Here is a 21,152-nt window from a genome sequence, read left to right as displayed (position 1 = left end):
CTGAGAATCTTTCCTCCGAATTCTCTAAGAGCCTTGCGTAGGCAGCTTGTGGGGTCAATAGCCACGTTAATAGATATGACTCCTTTTCTCTCCCTGACACAGCTTCCTGATACCAAATCATATTGAGGGCTCAGTCACAGTGATAACAATTATTTTGAATCCTTCAAACAACCCTGCTAGCTGGTTATTATTCTCCCTTTCTCAACCGAGGAATCCGAGGTCCAGAGAGGCCACAGAAGTTGCTCAAGGCCTTGTAGCCATTATTTGACAAATCTAGGATTCAAATCTGAGTCCATCTTTCTAGCTGCCTACCATATGCATCAAATCAAAGGATGACTTTGAACTTGCTTTGACAAGTATAAACACGATGCATCCCAGCATGCAGCCCGATACCCTCACTCACACACGCTTGCACAGCTCCCATTTCCGTAACCATTCTGGACTCTAATATAAACACTTCCATTTTAAAATGTGCCGCCTTTTAACAATGTGTTTTTAAATTTCCATAGGTAAGCACTTACTTGACTGTTGTATATATGCAGCTCAGTCTTAGAGCCCTTTGATAAATAAGGGTTATGAGCCATTGTTTCTCAAAGTTTGGTCCACAGCTCATCTATCTCAGAGTTACCTCTAGCACAGAATAATGCTGTTCCCAGCGAATCAGAATTTCGGAGGTGGGGGGCGGCCTTCTGTAATCTCCATCTCAACTTTCATCCCATTCATTCAGCCCCAGCAGCATTCGGGGTGATGTGAACGTAGGGCAAAGATTGAAACTCTAAGCTCTACATTTAACATCTCCTATCCCCCACTAACAGTTAAGTCTGTAATACTCACAATGAATCCCTACTCCCAGAGCGCAAGCAAGGGAAGAAAAGTAACCTTTAGTGACCATCATTTTGCTAGGTAGCTCTTTAGTTAACCTTGCAACACACTGGTGAGTTGACTATTACGGGGCCAATTTCATACTTCTAAGTTCAGAGCTGTGAAGTCATTATTAACACAGCTCTAAACCCAAAGGCCAATTTAATTCCAACTGCTTTGAGGTTTGCTTATATATAACTCACTTTCTCTGCTATTAGCGGGGAGGTTGGTCCTTCCGTTTTCCACACACCACTCCTTGTGACTTCTGTTATGTTGCTCGAAATGTGCATTTTCACCAGCTGGAACCTGGGAGACACATTGCAGGGGCAGGAGAACAACCCAATTCTGCTACCTTGAGGGGTCTGGCTGAGTTTTGCATACTTGGTTTTCATTTCTGCCACTTAGGTAGGTAATTCCGGGCATCTGTGCTACCCAGTTAGCCTCTGTGATGGATGACACTGTCTCCCCCACTTCCTCTGTGACTCCCAACAGCTCTGACAACCAACCTCTGCACACGGGAGACCTTCAGTAAACGCTCTTGACTAATGATGGCATCTGTGTCTGACAAGCCCAGTAGCCATTGTGTACTGCAAATGAACGGGCTGGGTCCAAACTAAGAAAAGCGCCCAGTCCTTTATCCCAGAGGTCTGTTCCTGGGGTCATATACATTTCCCGAGCAGCAAAATAAGGATAAGGGATAGAGTTAGGTAACATTTAGGCGAATCTAAAGATCTTTTCAGCCAATTTTTGTTTTCCTTTTTACTCACAGACAGGCAGAATGCAACAGTGGTTATGAGGGCAGACTACGAAACCAGAATTCCTGGGTGTATTTATACCTCCACTAATTGCCTGCATAGCCTTGACCAACAGTGTTGTTGGAGACCTTGGGTTCCTCATCTGTAAAATGGGAATAAAAGTAGTACCTATCTAATAAGTTATCTGTGACCGTTAAACAAGTTAGCACATAGCATAGTGACGGGCATACAGCAGGTCATCAGAATGTTACCGATGACTAGTTACTGTTGATCAAAGATCTCTTGAGAAGGCCCTATGTGGTAGACACGGAGCCAGCTCCTTTGCAGGGATTATCACAGAAACTCTGCGAAGGAGGTAATTATAGAGGTGTAGTCCGTTATGCACTCGTACCTCCTTGGCCCACTTCAGTGGTCCCCTTGTGGAGAGCCCCAGTACACGTCAATTACTCCTCCTGGAGAGCCGCAGTACACGTCAATTACTCCTCCAACAAGCTGAACACGACATTCTTTGTCATCCTGCCTGATGGTGTTTTCTGGCCACTGGTAGGTGGAAATGCTGGGGAGACAGTGTCCATGGAGCATCCCTCAACCTGTGAGTCACGGGTGCTATAGATAAGTCCCCCAGCTTCCTTGCCACGATTCTAAGGATGTCCTAGACACCCTCTCGGAGTCTCCAGTGAGATGTAGCTCCAGGCACCCACAGTGATAACCTGTCTGTAAACACACTCTGTCCTGCCCCCCTTCCCTTTCATTGCCTTCCTCACCTACCCTCTTACGTGTTTGCTTCGATCGTCTCCCCAACGCTTGCATCCAAACCCTCGTCTCACTACCTGCCTTCGGGGAAATGGAGACTAGGACGGTACTGCTGTCCCCACGTTACAGGAGGGCCGCTGAGGCCCCGAGAGGTTAACGCACGCCAGAGGCCATACTCTCTCCTCCTCCAAGACGTAACTGTCCTCTGGTCCTTAGCATATGACTCTAATATCATAAAGTCAGGGTTACAGTGCTCTGGGGACATTAAGTAGAATCAGTTGGGAATTAGGGAAGACTGTGCAGAGAGAGTGACATTGGATCTGCTCCTGCAAAGACATATAGGCAACTGCGTGCCTGGGGGAGGCGGGCGGAGACAGGACTGAAAAGCAGCCATATACACAGGAATGACCTTGTGAGCTGTTAAAATATTTACTAAAATCCCCTCACGCAAGTTGGCGAATAGGACTGCCCTCTCCCTCCAGGACTCCCCACTGCTCTGCAACCCCACCCGTCCCCCGGGACACCCTGGGTCTGTCCATGATACAACAACTTACGGGGTAACACAGCAGAATGCTGCCAGGACTCTGGTCCAACCATGGCTGGTGACTCTGACTGGTTGGTCCCCAGACTTTGTTACTAAATATTTGCAATAAATATTCTTGGCAAAAGGAGGGGCACGAGCAAAGATACTTACAGATTAAATCCCATGGTTCCTCCTCTCCCCTTGCTTTTCAAGGTCCCATTCATCACACAGCTAAAAAATAAATGTCTACGTGATACGCTGGCCAAGCTAATTTTTTTTCTTTTCCAAGATAAATGTTTAATGCCATGAGCAATTACCCAGTCAGAACCTTCCCCACAGCATGACAGCTGATGAAACAGAGCCCAGCGCTTAGCTGTGAAGACTTCCACCTAAGATGGCAGAAACATATAGTGTTTCAACAGGTCAGTAACTCCCCAGATTTCCCACCAGTTGGCCTGAAAAACACAAAGCCTGCAAATTCACGGTTACTGAAAAGCGCTCTCAGTGTGAGGTTCGGTGACCTGAGCAAAGGAAAATGACTGCAAGGGAAGTACCAGCACAACAGATTAACAAAGACGGCCAAGTTCATGTTTAAAGTTGGACAGCTGTATTTTTCACATTAAGGAAGTCACCTTTTCTGACACTTCGAACTTGCTCTTTGCTCTTCCGGGGGGAAAAGAACAAAGACTCCTGATTAAAGACTAACACTTCCTTCGGAAGGTAACAACTGGACATCAGAGCCCCTTTTATACCATGCTATAGCTTAGAAATTGATATGTACCAAAGTCTCCTGAATATATTTGTATGTCATTTTACTTTTTAATTGGAAGATACGGGCTTTACAGGGAGGAAGGGAAGTTAGCAATCCCATGAGAAATGGCTGCAAGAAGGGGATCCCAAAACAGTCAAATTACATTTCAAAAGGCATCTTTTAGAAAGGAACCTAGGACGATTTTTCTTAGTGGTGATCACAGTGAAGAGGAAGAAAACAGAAATAATAAAGACACACAACTCAGAAACAAACATTCAAAAACAGAGGCAGGCTAACAGCAGCCCCAAAACTTTGGCCTCTGTGGAGGGTTCCTTCTTAAACAAGTTACCTAACACGGCTAAATCTGTTACCTCTGGCCACATACATGGGGTGCCTTCTGAAAATAACCATCTTGGATAGTAATCGGTCTTCACTGATTCATTCTGAAAGCCAGCTGGCATCTGCGAGTTAAAAAGGTAAGATGGGGCTTCCCTGGTGGCGCAGTGGTTGAGAGTCCGCCTGCCGATGCAGGGGACACGGGTTCGTGCCCCGGTCCAGGAAGATCCCACATGCCGCGGAGTGGCTGGGCCTGTGAGCCATGGCCGCTAAGCCTGCGCGTCCGCAGCCTGTGCTCCGCAACGGGAGAGGCCACAACAGTGAGAAGCCCGCGTACCGCAAAAAAAAAAAAAAAAAAAAAAAAAGGTAAGCTGTCTGAAGTACACACCAGAGTTAAGAAGGGTGGTTAACGCTTCCTTAGTCTCTGTCTGCAGAAGACTTCCTGTCCCCTCTTAGCCCTCTCTCTGGGTGAGGTTAGGCTCTGAGTCTCTGGGGGATGCACTGTTTTGGGAAGTTGGGCATCTTACTAGGTTAAATGCATTTTATAGACGAACTTTACCAAGGTGCTTCTGCCCATTCCAATAATAACCTTTCTAAACTGCAGCTACACAGCTCTCTAAACTAAAGTTGGTTCTGTAAGGCCAACTGGCCCGAAGCGGGGGAACGCAATCAGACTCACAGGTTGCATCAGACCGAAACTTTCCGGACCACCCAGTTCCAGAAACTGACCTGGAGACTTTCCGGACCACCCAGCGCCAGCAACTGACCTGGGGACTTTCCACCCAGCCCAGCCTTCCCGCCTTTCGAGGGGCGGGACTAACGGTCCCCCAGGATACCCGAAAAGACCACCAAATAAGGAATACCCTGCGCCCTCCCGGATTCGCCACACCCCTTTCCCTTCTTCCGCTATAAATTCTGCCCAAACCGTCGCCCGGGCGCGACTTCTCTGGCCCCTTTCTCTAGGGCCAGTGAACCTCGCCCGGGAGCGTTCTCAAATAAAGCTCACTTGAAGCTTTCCTCTGTTTCGTGGTGCCGTTTGTTAAGATCCGACCTTACATTTGGTGCCGAAACCCGGGAGGAGTACCAAGCCCCGCGGGTTACCGCGCGGGCCGCTCCTCCCCTCCCCCAGGAGACAACCAGGGAACCTCTACTCATCCACCCGATCCGGCAGAAAACGGGGTTAAGTCCCCCTCCCTTGTTCCCTCCGACCCTCAGAGTCCCTGCCCATCGGACTCCCTGTCTTTAATCGCGGTCGCGTCAGGGACTCCTCCGTCCTCTCTCCGGGCCTCGGGCAACTGTGGAGACGTCCCAATCTCCTGACCGCCCTCCGACCTGCCGTGAATTGGAGACGGAGACCAGGGACGCCTCTCTCCCTCTCCATTCACTCAGGGACAGACTGGGGGTCATGGCAACCTCACAATCGAAACCAGATTCTAAGACGCCCCTGGGGTGTCTCCTAGCTAATTTTACAGCCCTCGGTTTCTCCCAAGATCTCCGGCGCCGACGGCTTATTTTCTATTCCACTGTGGCCTGGCCACAGTATCCTCTAGACAATCAATCCAAATGGCCTCCTGAAGGGACTTTCGATTTTAACATCCTCCGTGATCTAGATAATTACTGCCGCAGGACGGGCAAATGGTCCGAGGTCCCCTATGTCCAGGCCTTCTGGTATTTACGCTCCCGCCCTTCCCTCTGCGTCGATTGTTCCACTTCCCAGATCCTTCTTGCCAAACAGACATCGCCTACATCCAAGCCCCTAATTTCCTTCGACGATGACCCCTCTCCACTAGCCGACCCACCCGAATCTCTCGCCTCTCCCCACTCCAGAGCTCCTCTCCAACCTCCACCCTACCCTGAGGCGGTCCCTCCTCCTCCCGAACCCGCTCCGGCCCCTCCAACCGTTCCCCCGCCTCCCTCGACGGTTTCTCCTCCCACGCCCCTTGCTTCGCCAATTAGTGCACGCACACGCTCCCAGGACTCCCAAGATGCAAATCTCCTCTGCCCTCTGAGGGACGTAGCAGGAGCGGAAGGATTAGTTAGAGTTCATGTTCCCTTTTCTCTCCAAGATCTCTCTCAAATAGAAAAGCGATTAGGTTCCTTTTCTGCCGACTCTTCCCGCTACATCAAAGAATTTCGCTCTCTCTCTCAAGCTTACGATCTAACCTGGCACGATATCTTTGTGATCCTATCTTCAACTCTGACCCCTGACGAGACGGAAAGAATTCAAACTGCTGCCCGAAACCATGCAGATCAGGTTCACCTTACCGACAACTCCATGCCTGTCGGAGCGACTGCCGTACCTGGCACCGATCCAGGCTGGACTTATAAGGATGGCCAAGATGGCCGCCGTAAACGCGACCTCATGATCCAATGCCTCCTGGCTGGTATGCAGGCTGCCGCTCATAAGGTAGTCAATTTTGAAAAACTAAAAGAGATAACCCAAGAACCTAACGAAAATCCAGCTATCTTTCTCAATCGCCTTACAGAGGCCTTAACTCTCTACACCCTGCTGGATCCCGACACCCCGGCAGGGGCAACGGTCCTAGCCACCCATTTCATTACCCAATCAGCTCCGGACATCCGAAAGAAATTAAAACGGGCAGAAGACGGCCCTCAGACCCCTATTCGAGATCTGGTAAAGATGGCCTTTGAAGTCTATAATGGCCGTGAGGATTTGGCGGAATCCAGCCGACAGGCTCGGATGCACCAGAAGATGGCCGTCCAAGCCCAAGCTTTTGTAGCCGCCCTAAGGACGGCCATGTCCCATGGATCACAGCATCCACGGGGTCCGCAAAAGGCAACCCCGCCGGGGGCCTGCTTCAAATGCGGAAAAGACGGCCACTGGGCTCGCCAATGTCCCAATCTCCGACCTCCTTCTAAGCCCTGTCCCAGCTGCGGGCTAACGGGCCACTGGAAGAGTGACTGCCCTACGACTGGCCCTCCCTCAGCGTCTCCACGAGGGGGGCAGGCCGACCCAACGGCATTACCACTCGAACTGCTGGGATTGGCTGACGACTGACGGCGCCCGGACTCGAAGACCCCCATCACCCTCGCCGAGCCCAGGGTAACGCTACAGGTAGCGGGTAAGTCCATCTCATTTCTGGTGGACACGGGGGCTACCTATTCGGTCCTGCCTACCTATTCCGGGCCAGTTTCTCCTTCCCAGATCTCGGTCATGGGTATTGATGGCAAACCATCCTTCCCACTCCAGACCGGTCCACTTCCGTGTCATATCGAAGGACTCCCTTTTACTCATGCCTTCTTAGTCATACCATCCTGCCCAGTTCCTTTGCTAGGCTAAGATGTCCTTTTCCACTTACGGGCCTCCCTCCAGCTGGTTAGACTTGACCCTAAGATCCCCTCCTCCCAACTCCTGCTTCCTCTTCTCGGCCTGTCTCTAGAACCCTCCCCCTCCTATTCCCCTCTTCCAATCACACCAAACGCAATCAATCCCCAAGTCTGGGATACTTCTAAGCCCATAATAGCAACACACCATTCCCCCGTCCTCATCCGCCTAAAGGACCCCTCCAAATTTCCATCAAGGCCCCAATTTCCCATCTCTGAGACTCACCTTAGGGGCCTACAACCTATTATCACCAGACTCCTAAACCAGGGACTCCTTATCCCCACTGACGCTCCCTGCAACACCCCCATCCTGCCTGTCCGCAAGGCCTCTGGGGATTATCGCCTGGTCCAGGACCTCCGACTAATCAATGAGGCGATAATGAGGCGATAATTCCCCTCCACCCAGTAGTACCAAACCCATACACTTTGCTCTCCCATATTCCCCCGTCCACCACCCATTTTACGGTCCTTGATCTCAAAGACGCCTTCTTTTCTATCCCCCTACACCCTGATTCCTACTTCCTTTTTGCTTTCACCTGGACAGATCCAGATACCCAGGCTTCCCGCCAGCTCACCTGGACGGTTCTTCCTTCCGTGACAGCCCCCACCTCTTTGGCCAGGCTCTGGCGCAGGACCTCGCTTCCTGCCCTCTCACCCCCAGTATAGTCCTCCAATACGTGGATTCTCTCCGACGCTTAAAAGAAGAACTCCAACGCAGGCAACGACAGTCCACCTCCCCAACTCCCGACTGGTGGCGGTCCACCCTCTATACCTGGCTAACACCAATCTCAGGCCCCTTAATTCTCATCTGTATCTTGTTCACGCTTGCTCCCTGTTTTCTTAGGTTCCTTCGCAGGCGCACGGAGGAAGTCTCTCGGGTGGCCACAAACCAAATGCTCCTCAGCCCTTACGCCTTGCTTCCTACAGAACCGCCCCACTGGTCTCCCTTAAGCCTCGGACCTCTGGTTGCCCGACTCCCCTTTCGACGCCCCCATTCAGCAAGAAGTAGCCAGAGATCAGAACGCCGCCCCATTACACCAAAGATGTCGGGTTGTAAGGCCAACTGGCCCGAGGCAGGGGAATGCAATCAGGCCCACAGGTTGCATCAGACCAAAACTTTCCGGACCACCTAGTTCCAGAAACTGACCTGACCTGGGGACTTTCCACCTGGCCCAGCCTTCCCGCCTTTCGAGGGGCGGGACTAACGGCCCCAAGACTGCCACGATACCCGAAAAGACCACCAAATAAGGAACACCCTGCGCCCTCCCGGATTCACCACACCCCTTTCCCTTCTTCCCCTATAAATTCTGCCCAGACCCTCACCCGGGCGCGACTTCTCTGGCCCCTTTCTCTCGGACCAGTCAACCTCGCCCGGGAGCGTTCCCAAATAAAGCTTGTTTAAGCTCTCCTCCGTTTCTTGGTGCCGTTCCTTACAGGTTCCAGAGAAGATCTCCAAGGCTGGAATATTTTACTACTGTGCAATTTCATTTGTAAGCATCAGTTTGGGGCCTAACACTTGCTGGGCCCTGGAGGATCCAGTGCCTCTGAGAACTTCATGGAGGTGGTTAAAGAAACAAAGCTGCCATAGGAGAGGGGTGGTCCCACTTGAGAGGAAAAGGAAAAGAAAATGCTTGATGCAGGGCTTCCCAAGGAAGCTGGAATGAACAAGCCGGGGCCAGTGTTCAGTTCAGGGGTGGACCATGGCATTTCAAGTACAGATGTGACCTGATACAGAAAGGTCAGAAAGCATGTGACAGATTCAAGACACTTCAGGGAGGTCTGTGTGACAGGAGCACAGGGTGAGGGGTGAGACAAAGGCCCCCGGGGGAGAAGGCAGAATGGGGGAAGAAGGCCCACCCTGATCCTGGAGGAAGGGGAGAGGGGTGGAGATGTCTGGCACCAACAAATAACAGGTCATTTCAGGTGTTAAGAAAAAGCACTAACAAAAGTAAGAGCAGTACTGGCAAATACTGTTGTACAAACCATTCACCCTAAGTACTTTTTCATGTACTTAATTCTCACAACAGTCCTATGGGAGAGGTACCCCTATGGGTCCCATTTTACAGATAAGGCAAGTGAGGCAAAATAAGTGAGGTGTAGCAAGTTTAGTGGTAGCGCTAGAAAGTGGTGGAGCTTGGGATTTAAAAGGAGGCAGCCTGCCTCCATAGCCCATGCTTTTTAACACTGTGTCACAGTACCTCTTCGTCGATGACCTATGTCAGCAGATACCTGTTAATATTGACCTACTACTTCCTCTCCACTTTTTAGAAAGGAAAATTAAGGTGGAGAAAGCAGATGTGACTCTGGAAAGGTCACACAGAAGAATCACTGGTAATTTGTGTTTACAAATAATCCTCTCAGCCATTTTAGCTTCACTTGTCTGTAAAAACAAAGTTAAATATAGAGCTGGGGCGCATAAAAGAAGGCACTCCCTAAATCTTGAATATTATCACAATGCTCACAATACTGGTTGTTCCTAATAAGACGCTTGGCAGTGAAATTTGCAAGGCATCCAGGAAATCTTCAATAGTTTTGCTACAATCTTGCCAGCTAAGGACTACAAAACAGATCGGTTAGTCTTCTGCAGACAGTCCCCTCAAGCGGGATGATACTCATTTGCGTGACAATAACAGTGATGAGAGAAGAGCTATTGGTCCCACCGCTCCTTGCCAGACTCCTGACATTCTAATCCGGCACTCTTGATTGAATCCTGTAAACTGGCATTTACAGCCAAGGTGATCTATACTATTTTAAAAAATTATTTATTTTTGGCTGCGTTGGGTCTTCATTGTTGCGCACGGTCTTTCTCTAGTTGCGGCGAGCGGGGGCTACCCTTGGTTGCGGTGCGCGGGCTTCTCATTGCGGTGGTCTCGCGCGGGCTCAGTGGTTGTGGAGCGTGGGCTTAGCGGCTCCACGGCATGTGGGATCTTCCCGCACCAGGGCTTGAACCCATGTCTCCTGCATTGGCAGGCGGATTCTTAACCACTGCACCACCAGGGAAGCCCATGATATATACTTTTAATGGAGAAAAAAAAACTATCAGGAAATAAACTAACAAATCATGTAATTGACTATTTACCAACTTCGATGGAAGCTTCTTATTGAAGCATAAATGATTTCAGGGCAATTTCAAACAGCCACTTACCTTTCCAATGCATATCCATCAATGTGTTAAAGCTCGCTTCCAGAGTGTGATTTCAAACGGCAGGCATCATGTTCCCTGCTAAGATAAAGACCCTCGTGTCCTATTCAGTCATTGTGAAGGCTCTGTTGCAATATGGCTGCACGATAAATCAAGAACGCCTTTGTTATTTATGAAAAGTTTCGCCTTCTTGATGTTTTCCCACCGCATCTTTTCTGTCTTCCTTGTCCTCTGCTTGTTACTTCTTCCTCACTGTCATAGCTGGGAGGACTGTTAGTAGGCAATTAAAAACGCCCCCTACATCTGAATCGATGAGTGTTTGTTCAGGAGGTTGTAAGGAATGAACACCCGTTGGCCAGAGAGCTTGTCTGAATGGCGGGCGAGACAATTCCAAGACCTGAGACAAGGAGTGTAGCTGGAAGACCACTCCTCCTAGGCTCCCCTCACTCCATTTTCCGAGAAGGACAGAGATTTCTCGTTGAGCTCCATAATCAATCAAATGAGAGACGGTAACTGTTGGGGTCAGAAACTCATTGAAGCCACTTTTATTCTTAACAATGGGAAATCAGCTGTGCAGCTGTGTAAAGACCAGCCAGAACGTGACGTTGCTCATTCAGATTTACTTTGGAGGGGAGTTTACTACTCTCAACTGCAGATTTTTTGGACAAGCTATCTGTAAACAGCACGCTATATCAAATACTGGAAAGTGAAAGATGGCATGAGCAAAACATCCCTAGGAATGGCAGTGCTCACCTGAGAAAACCGGGTGTAGGGTCTTCCAGGTTCAGTAACCAGAAAAATGAACTTTTTTAGACTAAGCCCCCTACTTAGGACAGACACTGTAATTTAAACAGTGTGATAGCGTCAATTATAGGGCTGACTTGCTTAAGTAATTGTAGTTTAGGATGACATATGCTCGGTGGTTGTGCTATTTTGGTTCTAAAGGTTGGAGGATAGTAGAAAAGGGAGATAAGTTTGACTTTTCACCTTGGCCTATGACATTTGACCAAGAATGAACCCTGAATGTGGGTAAAAGTGATGCCACCAAGTAGCCTGTCACTTTTGTGTCCCAGAACTCCACTGAGGATGGCTCTGCACACAGCCGGTTTATCAGAGACTAAAGATTTCTAACTCTGACTACCTGCTCACAACAGCTTGCCTGCAACCACCCAGCTTAACAGGATCAAGGAAAGTAAAACTGTCTGTACTAATGTGATTCTACAATCCAAAGAAATTCTTACCCAGGAAGATAAAAGTTACAAATATTTTTCAAGGTTTGTCTTAGGAAATTCCTGAAAATCCATCCATTTGAACAATGTATCACCCCATTCTCAAAAAAAAAAAAGAAAACATTTCCATCAGGGTAAATAGCTCATTTTCAGGACCAGTAATCACTCAACTGGGCTAAATCCCCTCATCAAACAAGAGTTTCGCAAAAAGACTTGCTTCAAAACCCTCCTTGCTGGATCCACCGATTCTGCACTGTACTAGCACAGACTTTGCCCAATTCTGATCAAATCTCCCCCATTAAAAAAAGACAGCCAAACTGTAAAAATATTTGCCCTTGCCCTCCCTCTCCTGAGCCTCTACCAAGACTTTCAAGCTGGTAGCCCCCTTACTGCAGTGAACTACAAATGTGACTTGGCAATATCAACAGGCAATTTTGGTAGCCATGTCAGGGCGTTGACAGTCAACAACTTGCAAATTCCAAGCTATGTGCTACAATGTTCTACTGCTCTATGACCTTTGATGTAGACCAGAGAATGTCAGAACTGGGTATACACCTAAGAGTGGAATTTCTAGTTCATATGGCAACTGTATGTTTAACTGTTTCAGAAACTGCCAATCTATTCTTTCTCTGCATTTCTGCTTTGTCATTTAAAGAGAAATAATGCAATGAGAGCAAAATGCTCAGGACTGTGGAGGCTAAAAGAGGAAAACGTTGGAGGTCAACAGAACTCACCCTTGTAGCTTAGCTAAGCCTCCTATGGTATTGGCATCACTTCCTCTTCTGTTAATCTTCAATCCCAACCCCTCACTTGAGAAGGATTCTGTCTACTTATCATGAATTTAGGGTTCTTAATTCAGGGTTCTTCCCCAGACTTTTCCAGGTATGTGATTAGAACATTTATCAAACAGATTAGCTCAATTAGATACTAAAAGATGCTTAAGAAAACTGCACACAATTCTTATCTGTTTACACAAATAACGTTAACTCTCAAGGATGAGACTCAAGGATGTATTTTACAACATGGGGAATATGGGCAATATTTTGCAATAACTGTAAATGGAAAGTGACCTCTCAAAACTGTACAAAAATATTTAACTAAAATATGACACTGATAGAGGGGTATTAAAATTTTTAAAAATTAAAAAGAAAACATTTTTAAAAGAATATTGAGAATGTAATATGGATTTTATAGGCTTCGTCGAAAAGCAAAGTTATGTAGTACAGAACTGTGGTTAGACAAAATAATCTGCCCCCCTCTAACCCCTCCCCCAACAAAGATTTCCACATCTTAATTTCTTGACCTGTCAATATGTTACATTACATGGCGAAAGAGACTTTGCAGATGGAATAAGGTTACAGACCTTAAAATAAGGAGATTATCCTGGATTAGCTGGGTGAGCCCCGTGTAATCCCACTGGCCCTTCAGAGCACAGGAGGAAGGCAGAAGGGTCAGTGAGAGATGCAACTGCAATAGAGGAGACAGGAAGCCTTGGAAGCATGAGTGGGACTCGAGGAATGAACGGCAGCCAATGCATCAAGGCGGCCTGGAGTAGCTGGCACCAGAGAAACAGAGACCTCAGTCCCACAACCACAAGGAACTAAATACTGCCAAGGACCTGGCAGGAAACACATTCTCCCCTAGAGGCTCCAGAAAGAAACAACCCTGTTGGCACCTTGATTTTAGCCCGGGGGATCCCTACTGGACCTGTGACCCACAGAACCACAAGATAAGAAATTTGTGGTGTTTTATGCAACCACGTTTCTGGTAATGATTATTTTTTTAAAAAGATTTTTTTTTTTGATGTGGACCATTTTTCAAGTCTTTATTGAATTTGTTACAATACTGCTTCTGTTTTATTTGGTCTTTTGTCCGTGAGGCATGTGGGATCTTAGCTCCCCAACCAGGGATTAAACCTGCACCCCCGGGGCTTCCCTGGTGGCGCAGTGGTTGAGAGTCCGCTTGCCGATGCAGGGGACGCGGGTTCGTGCCCCGGTCCGGGAAGATCCCACATGCCGCGGAGCGGCTGGGCCCGTGAGCCATGGCCGCTGAGCCTGCACGTCCAGAGCCTGTGCTCCGCAACGAGAGAGGCCACAACAGTGAGAGGCCCGCGTACTGCAAAAAACAAACAAACAAACAACCCAAAACCTGCACCCCCGGAATTGGAAGGCAAAATCTTAACCACTGGACTGCCAGGGAAGTCCCTCTGGTAATTATTTACGGCAGCAAGAAATACGACAAGAAGTATGACCGTGAATCTCATATACTTAGTTATATCGGGGAGAGTACAGCAATTCATTCTCAAAGGGTCCTGGTGAAGTAGCTGTTTTGCTTGACTTGACTCGATTTTAAATACACAAGGGGACTGAGGTTCAAAGATAGTAAATGATTTGCTTTATCTGAGGAGATAGGACTCAAAACTTGTGCTTTCGATGCTGTCCTACCTTGTAAGACTATCTCACGGTGGGTTGAAAACACTTCAAATCTGATTCCTACATTTCCATTTTAACACCATCAGGTCATCCTCAGATTTTTGGCTTCCCGGGGCAAACAGGCAGGGGCTACATAAACTCATCTCTTTCCTTTTCTAATTTTGGAATGGCAACAACAGGTGAGAATCCCTGTTATAACACTTGAGCTCTCTAAACTCATCCTTATTATTTCTTCCTTCAAATGTGTTTTGCCTGAGCCCAAAACACAGTGAGTAACGAAATTCAACAATTTCCCCACGGAACATAGGCGTATATTAATAAACAAGAAGTGATTTGCTGGAACGCCTACACTGCAAATGAGAAATAATGGGGGTTCAGGCTTCTGTAATGCACATGTTTATGAAACCATATTGATAATTATAAATACTATTCATCTCCCAGACGTTCATAGACAGAACACGGTTATACATCATTGGTTACTAGAAGAAATGCTGACAACACAAGGGTGATCTTGGTTTCTTTCATTTTCAGTTTGTTTCAGAATACGTACAAACACACGCCTCCACACAAAAGCACTGTTGACTTCACTAAGGCAGTTCTCTTTTGCAGGCTGTATTTATTGACCTTTGTAAAAAAAAACATCATTACATACTTATGTCTGTTTTGGTTCATTAACACTATTAGTATATTATTGTTGATTGTTAGAAAACAATTCCCAGAGACCATTTATAAAAAGTCAAGCATACGTGGACACCAAACTAGTGGAGATAAGTTAGAAACTACTCTAAGTCTAGATGAGGTGCACGAAATGAGATGCCTGTGGGCGTAAGGAATGAGGAGGGGGGTGGAGTTAGCGGGGTGTCAGGCAGTAAGGGATAGTGGGGTCTGTGGTGACATGGAGAACACACACCGTGTCTGAAGTGGGAAGCCTCTACTTAGATCCAGTTAGCTGTAACTGCATGGGACAAAGGCATATTATTGTCTGATCTTCTGATTTTTCAAAAGAAAAGCCAAAAATATAGTTATTCTTATGAAATGTCTTGATTCTTAAAATATTAGCAAGGAATTAAGTTTTTAAACACACCTGCTGTTTGTAATCTGTTTGAGATCTCTAGTGTCAAGTTGGCTGACAACTGGAAAGCAGTACATACTCTACCGGATTGGTACCCGTCCTGTGTAAAATATCACAGATTTAGAGACGCTGACAAACGGAAATAACGTTTGGCACTCTGGTCTCAGGTTAAATGCCATCTTGTCCGAGAGGCTGTCCTTGTCCTGGTTCACAGACCTAGGAACTGGGCAGGACCATGGTTATAAACCAGAGCCCCACGATCCTAAATCCTTTGTTGTTTTGACTCTTTCTCTAACGCAGCATTAAAACCTAGAGAGGCAGGCAGCGGATGCGGCCAGTGTTAATGGTGTGATTATGAATCAATTCACTTTCACCAACACAAAAGTAGCCACTGACTCCGCCGCTTGATCCCTCAAGAATAATAATCCCACTCCGTGTTCTCAAATAGCCACAGATACGTTTCTAAACCTAAAGATCAACTGGAACGAAATTAAAACCAATTCTTTTATCCCTTTTCCTCCTTTTTTCCTGACTGGCTTTATCATTCAGAGACCAAAAGAGTCTACCTTGCAGTGTGAGCCAGCTTTCAGACCACTTGTAAAATTCCTAAGAAACTTGTCTGGTAAACCAAGGTCTTGAATGGATCCCTGAATCACATGGAATTGCTGACTGCAGTAGAATTCTGGATACATCTTCTCATCCATTCATGCAACAAGCACTGGGAATTCTGACAAGTCAAAACTGACAAGCCCAGCCCTAAGTAATTTATAACATAATTCAACTGTCTGCTTATCTACTCATCTATTTAATATAAAACAAGCCATTTTTACATGCTAAGTATTACGCTAGGTGCTGCGGTATAAAGAAGAAAAAAAAAACAGCTGAGTGCTAGAAACCGACATTTTCAACAGTTATGGATGAGGCGATAAACTAAGGATATTAAATTATTCTTACAGTTGCTGTTGTAGCTGACATTTGTTGAATACTTACTATGTGCCAGGCACTGTTTTAAGTATGCTACATACAGTACTACATTTAATTCTAACAATAACCTTATGAAGTTGGTACTATTGTAACCCTGCTTTACAGCTAGTAAGTGGCAGAGCTGAGACTTAGATCCATTTAATCACGTTAGCTGCAAACCTGCAGCCCTAATCACTGATAACGAAACTATAAATTATAAGATATGAGCCATTAATTATGATGAACAATAAGGTGATTCCGTAAAAGAAGCCTTCACACTGAAGCTGAAAGAAGCACTAGATTTTGACAACTTACGTATTTTTCTCTTTGTCAACACTGATTATGGCTATCCATTACCCCATATCTCACTCAGTGCATTGAAAATTAGGAGCGTGATTAGACTTCTAAAACATCTTTACTGTTGCAATTATGAAACAACAGAGCGATTAGCAGTCTTATGGGCATGGTAAATAAATCGTGATTTGGGGAGAGATAATTGGATTAAACAGTAATTGCTGCGATCAACCGTACTTTTTATGTCTTTAAACGCCCGTGAAAGCCTACATTCTAACCGGCGTGAAAGATTCAATATTTAACAAAATCACAACTCTTAAAATTAATTTTTTATCACCTCAGTTTAATGAAATCTGAAAAAATTCTGCTTTTTGAGGGTAGGCTGACATTTTATTTCCCCCAATTTGGGCACATTAAAACAATTTTTTTTTCATTTTGGATTGCTGTAGTGAATGAGATAGTAGATAGCAAAGTTACCACACTTAAGTCGCCTTCATTCATTGATCAGGGAACAATCCAGAGGGGCTATAAATGGCTTCCAGTAAAGGTTTCCTAGGGCTCAAAGGATGTCACCTCCACCTAGTTTCCCTAAGTTTTGCCTCATTTTCCCTGGAGCTCCTGGCTCTGTGGCCTCCAAATGGCTCCCTGGGGCTCCTGAGGGCCACACCCACCTCCAATAGGAGGTGTTGGATTGGCTGGCAGATTTCCAGTGGTTCATCCTGATTGGACAGTTTACTGCCCATCATCACTATGGCCACGGTGATTGGCTTAGGCTAAATCAGGTGTGGCCCCTGGACTTGGGAACTACGCTGGGCAGACCACATGGCTAAAAGAAGCTTGGGCGCTCTTGCCAGAGGGAAGAAGTGTGCTGTGGCTGCTTTCTGTAGAAAATGTCTACCATTAAAAAGGGTTCATGCTAATTTTACATGTCTTTATATATTAACAACAGCAACAAGCCCAAATGGCTGCTGTGTTCCAGATACTAGTTCTAGTAGGTACATGAAACAATAATTAAAACATAGATTCTTTTAGGAGTTTTCAGTCCCTAGGTAGAAAGTCAGTTCAACAGGGAACAAATCACTTATAAAGCCCCCCACACCTCAGAAGATCACAAAGTTGGACTAGCCTACATACGGGCAGATGACAGAGGTGCCAATAAAGGTTAAGTGATATTTATTCAACCTTCCACGTAAGAGAGTGTGCAGTTCGCTGTAGGAAGCTGCCCATTAAGAGTAGGTTGTTGTTGTTTTTTTTAACTTTAATCAACAATTTGGGATTTTAAAGAACGTCAGTTACTTGAAAAAAGGACATTTTAAGCGTATCTAAATTTCCTACTAATTGCAAATAACTGAAAGATGACAGAAGTCACCTTTGTTTCTAATATGCAAAACAGATGTAGAATTTATTCACATTATAAATTTATAATTTTTTAAACTATCTATGTTTCATTTCTTGTTTTTCCCAAAATATTCCTCATTCCAATTTTTAAACAGGACTGCATTATTCATTTTAAAATATTTTTTTTCCTCTTCTCCATCTTGGAAACTACTACTTATCCTTCAAATTCCAGTTCAAATATAAGTCAGTGCCTTAAATCAGAACCTATCTAAATGCTGTAAATGCAATTTATCAATTACAGAGCCCTGATCCTATTCTGGGAACTCCAAGGGCAGGGACGTGCCCCTCGTTTCTCCCAGCATCTCCGGGAGCTCCATCCTTTCTGACACCCTGCAGACGAGCAATGGATAGGGTTGCATTATCCCTTTGCCTGCTTCTCTGCCGGGAAAAATGTTTTCTGGAATCTCTGCATCGTACTGTACAAACCTGAGAAAATAAATCAGGGTTCTTTCTGTAGGGGTGGTTAAGTGGGCGAGTGAATGGCTTTGCTCTTAAGGATTTCCTTCTGATGAATTCTTGTTGGTGCAGAAATATTGTAGTAGCAAACCATGTGGTCATGTGTTAGCCTGAGAGGAGACAGGGCCTACAGCTATTACTCGGCCAGTGAGGGCTCAGGGTGCATTCTGCAACAGACAGTGCACCCCTAGGCATCTAAATTCCAGAGGATCGGGTACAGAATGGCAAGCAGTCTGGTCTATAGCCCTGGGATTATAAGACTCTAAAACCTTGACTTCTTAGCTAAGAAACTCATTTGCAATTACTGACCACAGAGAAAGCTCTCCAGGAAATTCCATTTGCTAGAGATGATCTAACTGGGGATTGAAAGAGTACCCCCAAGTCTGTAAATGAGAAGTACACTTGTCACTTGACATACTTTATTTTATTTCATTGACTAGGAGAAAGCAAACCTACAAAACTAAGTTTGCCCCAAATTCACTCTCACAGAACTTTTAAGTGAATCAGAATTATTAGAGTAAAAGTAATATCTTGAGCACGGTGATGCTGGAGGGACAGGATACCAGTCACTGGACAGGCTACGGGCTATGGCCCGGGCCTTCAGTGAGAAGGGTGGAGTGCCCTCTGATCACTGCATTCACCTCCATTTTAGTCTTCCCTTAGTGATTCAAATTGGACTTTACAGTTTCGTAAGGAGCCCATAAAAGGCATTAACGTGGTAACCTCTTTCCAAGGCCACTTACCACAGTGGCCACCCTCCGAATTAACCCAGCCCTTCAACGGGTCTAAAATTGTCCCTGTTCCTGGCTCAGCCATTTGTACCTTTAAGGTGCATGCTATCCTGAGCATCAATTACTGGGTTCAGCTGAGGATTCGTGGTCCTGTCTGCTCTTCCTGCCATACCACTCTCAGCATGACGAAGTAGAATCAGAAATGTTCCTGTTTAGTGCTAAGTCAAGCTTACATCTCTGGTCTAGCTTCCGTAAACAAAAACAAAAGTCCCAAGTATTTATGGTCGGCCCAACTTGCCAGGAAAATGAAAGAGGATCTTTTAAATTCGGTGCTATTTAGAGTAGTTAGACTGGAACTGTGTCATTTTTTATGAAGTTTTTCAAGGCCTTGGGTTCTCTGCTATCACAGTTTCTCTCTCTCTCTTTCGCTAATGCATTTCAAGGCCCGTTATAGATTAACAACTTACATTTATTTTTTTTATAACTATGACCCGAAACTCTTTTCTGAGCTTCAGATTTATATCCGTTTCATTTAGGCTTTCGTATATTTGGGAAGACTCAACTGGGATTCTCAATTTTTCTCCTCCCATTCCCAGAAGTCTCCCTAATCTCTTGTTATAGCATCCAAACGGCCTCAAGCTATACACGTGGGATTCACTCTTATTTTTCCTTCAAACCCAGTATTATTTTCCCTTTAATCCCAGTACTGAACCCATCACTAAATTATGTTATTCTTCCTATAAGATATATATGTAATTACAGATGTACATATACATATATACATATATATATGTGTGTGTGTGTGTTTCCACTCATTTCATTACATCTCCACTATTAACACACTCTCTAAGCTAGTGGTTCTCAAAGTAAATACCATCAGCATAACACAGGGACTCCTTAGAAAGGCAAATATTTGGGCCTCCTTCCACTCCCAGATGTTCTGAATCAGAAACTCTGGGGGTGGGCCCAGCAATACGTGTTTTTACAAGCCTTCCAGATGGTTATGTTGCACACTGAAGTTTGAGAACCCCTTCACTAAGCCATTCTGTTTCAGCTCGACAACTGCAGCGCACTCTTAATTGGTCTTTCCACTCCCATGCTTGCCCTTTGCTATATTACCTTCTCAGTAGACAAAATAATTTTTATTCCTAATTCTGATCCAGTCACTCCCTTGCTTAATACTTCTCTGTGGCTTTGAAATGCACTCAGAATAAAATTTTAGAAATATTGACCATGGCCTACAAGGGACTGCCTGCTCTGGCTCTTACCTACTGCCCTAACTTCTCCTCCCCGTCCCCTCCCTTAGCTATGCCGTGGAGTGTCCGCCTGCTGACCTGCTCCGTGGATCACTCGTTCTTCCCCCATCGTCTGCTCTTCATCCAGTAGGCCCCTCTCCACCTCCATTATTCCTTCTCCCGCCCTGCCTCTTACCACACTTGGGAATTTTCACACACATATCTCTTGTTTACCGTGTAACTCTGCCCTAGATGTTCAATTATGTGCAAACAGGGACCATGTTTATTTCGATTTCCACTGTGTACATACTGCCTCCCACAATGCTTATCACATGACAGGTGCTTTCAAACAAACAAACAAAAAAACCTACTTGTTGAATGGCTAATAAGATACAATTCGTATAAAGCTTAAAATACAAACCAAACAGAATAATCTTCCTGTCAGCTCACTGGGATGGTGATACAGATACAAGCAGAGCCACGCAGGACAATGTACAAAGGAGGTAAACATCCTGTCATGGCTTCATCAACCCCCCCTTTATGCACAATCCTTCCTTCTAAAAATCATGACCCAAGCTCTACTGCCCCCAAGACATCAATTTTGCATTCTACTCTCAAAAAGCCCTGATCTCAATCATTTCCAAAGTGCCTCCTAAGGTGTACACCAATAAAGGCTAATGGCATAATTTCCAGGTTTGGAAGAGATATTAGAAGGACTTTTCTGGGATAGGGCCTGTGATGGTTCTTTGTATGTATCAACTTGATGAGGCCACGGGGGTGCCCCAGTATTTGTTATATGTTATACAGGGTCTGTCTGTGAGGGAGTTTCTGGATGAGATACACATTTGACTTGGTGACTGAGTAAAGCAGTTACGC

Source organism: Delphinapterus leucas, chromosome 10, assembly GCF_059928025.1.
Source record: "Delphinapterus leucas isolate spDelLeu-1000000601 "Yukka" chromosome 10, BTC_Dleu_Yukka2, whole genome shotgun sequence".
Lineage (NCBI taxonomy): Eukaryota > Metazoa > Chordata > Mammalia > Artiodactyla > Monodontidae > Delphinapterus > Delphinapterus leucas.
The sequence above is the reverse complement of the archived record's forward strand: the minus strand, read 5'-3'. Positions refer to the sequence as shown.